General features: G+C 43.6%; 1 long non-coding RNA gene across 1 annotated transcript; it reads right to left on the reverse strand.

The window, feature by feature from the left end:
* Positions 1 to 226: 226 nt before the first annotated feature.
* On the reverse strand, positions 227 to 6,764 carry LOC309527198. The gene is made up of 4 exons (XR_014217132.1): positions 6,750 to 6,764; positions 5,485 to 6,256; positions 4,173 to 4,283; positions 227 to 2,438 (listed from the first exon to the last, which is right to left on the reverse strand). It is a non-coding gene; the product is annotated as an uncharacterized lncRNA (long non-coding RNA).
* Between the last annotated feature and the right edge of the window lie 292 nt (positions 6,765 to 7,056).

Below are 7,056 nucleotides of genomic sequence, written 5' to 3' on the forward strand. Positions count from 1 at the left end.
ACTCCTTTTGCTCAACAGATGAAATGCTCAAGCTGTGAAAGCAATGTTGGGCCAGAGCTAGCACAAGTGAGTTTTGTTTGTTTTTTCCACTCACCCTGCTTCTTTCAGATGCTCAAATCAGCCCTACTCCCCATTGTGTGTGAAAGCAAGGCTGTCAATTTCCCCCAATGTGTGAAAGGGCAGTGAAAAAATATGACCAGGGACTGAATTTGACCAGAGACTAAAATCCATTACTTAAATATTTATTGCAACTTTCAGGGACAGTGTTTTCAAGGAAAAATCAAGATACAATCATTACATGGGAAGCAAAACAGAATATAGATTTCCACTTAACTTTTAAACTTTGATATAAATATTAAGAAAAGAGAAAAGAGAGAACAATATAAAAGAGAGATAGTCAGTTTATAAGATCAAGAACAGCAATGGGAATATCGGCCTGAAAAGAATTTTTTAAAAATTGGTAACACAACCTAAAAAATGAGCAGTCATATGGCATTCTACTCCCGAGAATGCAACATAATGCAATCTAAACTCACTCTCATTTCCTTTTAATGAACTTTGCCACCATCCACACCACAGACTCATATTTTCAACAACATCTACTGTAATTTGCCCAGTTCAAGCAAGGAGACCTCCTCCAGTCTCTGGTCAAAATTAGGCATTTTAGGCCTCATTATCAGATGTGGGGCTGGTAAATGTGGGCTGTGTAAAACAATGCTTAACCGGTAACTATGAACTCACCAAGGAACATCCCATCCCACCCTAATCTCTAAGACAATTGTGCATTTGAAGGTGGGGGGCGGGGCTTATTTTGAAAACTTCCAGAGAATGAAGGAATGCATAAATGAGTGGGCAGAAGTGAATGGTCCTCCTCTCTAGAGCACAGAGGAGGAGCACAGCTGAGAACTGAAGGAGCATTTCATTCACAGCTAGGGATAACCAGGTGTTCTTATGATGGGAACTGTGCACTGTGAAGCGGAGGCTCTCCTGTGATCATGGGGGCTCCCTCTGCATTCAGGACTCTGGAAAATAATTGATCTAAAACATGTGTGGGAGCCTTCAGAAGTCTCCCCACAAGGCACAGCCGTCCTCCTATTTGTGGAGGGTCATTTGGGTGGCGTATTGGTAGTAGAGCCTGCGGATTTGCCCTTCCACCCAAAGCCCCTCAAGAGATTACAGTACCATATTTTTTGCTCCATAAGACACACTTTTTTCTTCCTAAAAAGTAAGGGAAAATGTCTGTGCGTCTTATGGGGTGAATGTGTGGTCCCTGGAGCCGAATTGCCCAGAGGCAAAAAGCAGATCATGCTTTTTTTTTTGAAAGAGGGAAGTGGGTGTTGAAAGGAAGGAGCTGATGCGCAAGCGATCGGGAGGGAGATAAGGGACCCTAGAGATAAAGGAGGCTGCCTGGGAGGGGGGAGGTAAAGACAGCAAACTTGCAAAGGGGGGAGACAGGAAGACTAAAACAATGAGGAGAGAAATTAGAAGAAAAGGAGGAGCAAAAAACTGCTCCAGCTAAGGAAAAGACACTAAAGAGGGAAGGGGGTGTTGAAACAAAGCTGCTAATCTGCAAGAGATCGGGAAGGGAGATAAGGGATGCTAGAGATAAAGGAAACTGCCTGGGAGGGGGGAGGTAAAAGCCCATGGATCCTTGGAATTTTTGTATTGGGTCACCCCAAATTCATCATCAGATCACATAGCATGTCTATGGCTACAGCCTGCACCAAAAAAATTATGCACCCACTATTTCCTGGGACTGCAGTGGTGCAAAAATGTGGTTACAAAGCACGGATCTACATGGATCCTCAGGATTCTTGCCCGGGGTCCCCAAATTCACCATCAGATCACATGTCTGTGGCCACAGCATGAACCACAAAAACCATACATCCACTGTTTCATTCAGAATATTTTTTTCTTGTTTTCCTTCTCTAAAAACTAGGTGCGACTTACGGTCAGGTGCGTCTTTTGGAGCGAAAAATACGGTACATGCCATCAAAATGGCAACAGAAGTCTTTTGTCTGTCATTTGGGTTACAGTTCATGAAGGCCCGACTTCCACCATGGGGAAGGGACAGAAAGAATCGCTTAATATTTATTGTGTCTTTCTGAGATCTGCACTCAAAAGCAGCAGCTTTTGAGCAGACGGTGATAGCAGTTAGATTGATTGGATTGGAATCATTGCATTCTTACAACGCTTCGTATTTCCATTCAAATGCACCCCCAAAGCAGCTTCCAAAACAAAATAGCAAACTGAGGAGGGAAGGAGGGAAGGGAAAGGCTGATGGGTTAAAACAACTTAAGGATATTCATCAGAACAATAGTCGTGATAACAGCATGTCATTTTCTCTCTGCGATATTCATGCCATTCCTGTCCACACAAGTATTTTAATGGAACAGTGCCACAGAATTTTAGCATTTGAATAAATTCATCCGTGCCAGCTGGAGAGAAAAGGGGAAATATTTGTGTTAGTATTAACGAGTGAACGATGACAACTTTGTGGACTTTGTCCACAGAACGTATCAAAACAGAAGAGAAAATATTTAAAGCTAAAATAAAATTCATTTCAACTCCATTTTTTTAAAGGTATACCTAAAACAGAACCTCAGATTTATTCTGCAAAAGCTACTACAATGTCAACATTAAAATAAAAGTTGCAACATGTGAACAATGCATGTCAAAATAAATACATATCCTTAAATCTCAGAATTTCTGCTGCAATTGTTTAAAATAGGTTGCAAACACCTTTTTCCTCAGACTGCAAAAGAGGCTGCCTTCCAAATGACGTATCAGTTTGTTCCTTGTAATAAAAAAAGGAAGCCTCATTTTCATCCTATCTGCAGTATTTCATCTTCTTAAGTAAGGCCCCTATGCTTTTGAATTATGGTGCTGGAGGAGACTCTTGAGAGTCTCATGGACTGCAAGAAGATCAAACCTCTCCATTCTGAAGGAAATCAGCCCTGAGTGCTCACTGGAAGGACAGATCCTGAAGCTGAGGCTCCAATACTTTGGCCACCTCATGAGAAGTGATGACTCCCTGGAAAAGACCCTGATGTTGGGAAAGATGGAGGGCACAAGGAGAAGGGGACGAGAGAGGACGAGATGGTTGGACAGTGTTCTCGAAGCTACCAGCATGAGTTTGACTAAACTGCGGGAGGCAGTGGAAGACAGAAGTGCGTGGCATCCTCTGGTCCATGGGGTCACGAAGAGTCAGACACAACTAAAAGACTAAACACCAACAACAACACGTAAGGCCCCCTATATGTGATGGGCTTTGATATAAGAACAGAGCTGTCATTCAAGGATACAATGAGGCAAATCTCCTAGTTTTGCTGCCCCCACAGTTACTTAGACGGAGTTATCTGCCCATTTATCTCGCCCGTGGCACATGCTCCCATCCCCACCACACTTTGTGGCCTTCTTCTTTCAGGCTGGAAATCCTCAGCAGCATTTTTGTCATGCCCGATTATGAAAGGTGATGGACTTCACATTTTGGCACCTTTTTCAACCTTGGCAAACTGAGAGTGCAGGAATTTGAGCCATTTCAAGGCTAGCATTCCCACAGCAGTCTGAGGGGAGATGAGACCATGGCTGCAGTATTTCTTCTTTTTTGTAATTTTTCTCTTACCATTTTAAAATGTCAGTCAGTCTGCTAGCTGCTTCAGGGGCATGGAAGACAGAAGCCCTGCAGAACTTTTGTGCCACCCTGCTGCACTTTCCTCCAAGAGACATTGGTCCTGGCAAGGACGCTGTCATTTTCAAACCTGGTGGAACTCTGACCCATGGGGACACTGGTGTCTCTTGGAATGAGAGGTAATGGCAACCATCGCTCTCTGCTCCTGATACGAGACTGCAAATGCTGAACTAAAGCAGAGCTTTCCAAACTTTTCATGTCGGTGACACACTTTTTAGACATGCATCATTTCATAATTCAGTTTTACTAGCAAACCAGAGGTTAAACTAACCCCTTTTCCAATCCCAGGAGGAGCGTGGGAGTGTTTGTGCGACACACTGCAGCTGACACACTAATGTGTCGCGAGACACAGTTTGGGAAGCTCTGAACTAGAGGGACCTTTGATGTAGTCCAGCAGGTCTCCTCTCTCTCCTCCATAACATCAGGTCATCCTAGTCATGGCATACAAAAGGGAGGAATACAGACAGGAAAATCCACTTACCTTCAAAAACTTCTCCAATCATACAGTAGTCTCCCGTACATGTACGATCAGTCGGAGTGCATGTTTCCTCTGTGTCCCACTTGGAGCAAAACCTGCATGTTATAGCATCTGCTGTAAAGGACCAATAATTGTGTTTTATTATTTGTCCCTGCAAACATTGCCCTTATTTAAAACTCGCCACATCAGCTTCATTAGGGGGTAGACCGGGAGTCCCAAGTTGTGGCTCCAAAGAAACAAAGCTCTGTGCTAGGCAGACAATGGGGGGGGGGGAGGGGAGACTCCCAGGTGGCAAATGGGAGGGCCTCCTCCCTCTGCCCAGAATTAGTTAGAACAGAAAGGCAGAATTTGAATTAGATTATTCGGAGTTGGCTGGAATGTTACCTGGAGAAAAAAGGTTGCACTCTGGTAAAGGAGGCAAGTTAGAGAGAGGATCAGAGCATGGTGGCTGATTTCTGTTTTGAATCCACAGTTGCGGCTGTGGGATAAGCAAGACCAGGGGTAGGCAACCTAAGGCTCTGGGGCCGGATGCGGCCAAATCACCTTCTCAATCCAAGCCACGGACGGTCTGGGAATCAGCATGAGCAGAATGTGTTTTATTTAAAATGTATCTGGGTTATTTGTGGGGCATAGGAATTCGTTCTCCCCCCCCCCATGTAGTCTGGCCCACCACATGGTCTGAGGGACAGTGGACCGGCCCACAGCTGAAAAAGGTTGCTGACCTCTGAGCAAGACCCTTTTGGGGTGTCAATGCCACGAACCCCTCCATCGTAGGCTCGGATTGCATATATGTATATATATGCATATATGTATAAATAAACCTTACATTATAAAGACACCACAGTCGCCGCTGTGCCTCATTCCCAAAATGAAACAAACCCTGGTTTAGCATGCCTGGAACCCCTGAAATCTTGCACTGATCAGAGATTGGAGTTTCTTTCTAAACAAAAGGTCTGCATCTTTGCAGGGAGACGACAGAGGCAGCATCAGCTAGAAAAAGACTGAGGAAGGAGAAGAGAAACTGTGGGAAGAAGTGGGGCTTCTCAAGACCCGAGTAAGTAAACTAGAGGGCTTAACTCAGAGCTTTTCGGGGCTGGAGGTGGTTCTGGGGATTGCTTTGGCTTTGTACAATTTCGTTTATATGCACAACCCCTGGAAATTAACCACCACCACCACAGAAGGCCTGACCATAGCACCGCTCAAAGCACTTGCAGGGTTTCTTCACTTTAGGAAGACAGGCAGATGAATTATGTACATTAACTAGTGGCTTGTTTTTCTTTTACCTCTTGTAAGGAGGGATGGGGATGATACTTACCCCCGGACTTGAGGCAAAGTAGAGCACAGACTGCGAGCAGCCAGGCCTGAGCCCAATGTGGGCACCGATTATCAAGAAAGAATCTCTGTCCCATTGGAAAATCTTTTCTCACTGAGAGACTGGTTTCCGAAGGCTGACGGCTGAGGGACACACTTGGCTCTGTGGCAATAAGCTGTAACAGGAGCACAGCTTCTAGTAAGGAACTCACCCCACAGTTTGAAGGACGAGGTTCAAAACAGCTTTTATAAAAGGGATGGGAGGAAACTTCCTAGCTTCTTGGGACATGTGATCCTTGTGGGCTTGAAAGATATGAGAAGCCTCTGGCAATGTGCTGGGGTGGTTCTGAAGAGCGATGGGGATGTGGGTAGCGGTTCCCTTGGACTGTTTGGGGCATAATGTACTGATTGTTCAGACAAATACAAACGGGCTAAGGAGGAACCAGCTGAATACTTTACAGAATGTCCCAGGCAGCAGTGGCTTCCAGATGCTATACAACATTGAAGGAATGCTTGTTCCTTTTGGTGAGCTTTCTGTCCACCTCCATATTTCTTGGTTGATCGAGTCCCACAGGATCAAAGCTGCGATTGATGCTTGCAAGTGGGGACGGGCTGGTTGGTTAGTCAGTTGGGTGAAGCCATTTTATGTTCCATGCTGACTGCAAGGACTTGGAGAAACACCCGTGTATGCTATGGTTGTGCTAATTGATTTGAGTTCCATCAATAGTCCATCTATTTTAGACTATACTCAAAGACATAGGTCCCTGTAACCACACCTGGTGATTTCTTTTTTTTATATAAGATATTTATTAAGATTTTCAAAATATTTCAAAATAAAAATTAAAAAAAATTACAAAATAAAAATAATTAAAAACAACTCAATATTTCCATTACTTATTTTTCATTAGCTTGTTTCCCGGACCTCCTCTCGCCTCCCTTTTTTGTATTCCAATTCAGTTTGTTGGTTCAGCAAATCCTTCCCCTCTTTGTTTATCCTAATCTTTAATCTTAAAAAATTGTAACATTAAATCTTTACCTATTAGTAATCCATTTTTCATATTCCCTTATAGTATTGCAGCTAAAAACCACTTACATGTAGTTTCTATCCAACATCATTCTAACATTCATTAATTTTACAATATTTCTGTAAATAATCTTTAAATTTCTTCCAATCTTCTTCCACCGACTCTTCTCCCTGGTCTCGGATTCTGCCAGTCATTTCCGCCAGTTCCATATAGTCAATCACCTTCATCTGCCATTCTTCAACACCAGGTGATTTCATGCCTCGCCTTCACATCTTCATGGAGTTTTGTGGCTCCACAATATTAGCTATAGATGCCAATGTATCAATCATAGCCTTGTAGAGTTGGAAGGAATCTCAATAGTCATTTAGTCCAACTCCCTGCAATGCAGGAATTTCAATTAAAGAACCTCTGGCAGATGGTCATCCAAACCTCCAATGAAGGAGACTCTGCCACTTTCTAAAGGAGTCTGCTCCACTTTCAAACAACTCCTACTGTCAGAAAGTTCTTCCTAATCTATCAACATATAGATGTGGTGATGCATCAATCACTGG

Source organism: Podarcis vaucheri (assembly GCF_965113315.1).
Source record: "Podarcis vaucheri genome assembly, chromosome: 2".
NCBI classification, from domain to species: Eukaryota; Metazoa; Chordata; class Lepidosauria; order Squamata; family Lacertidae; genus Podarcis; species Podarcis vaucheri.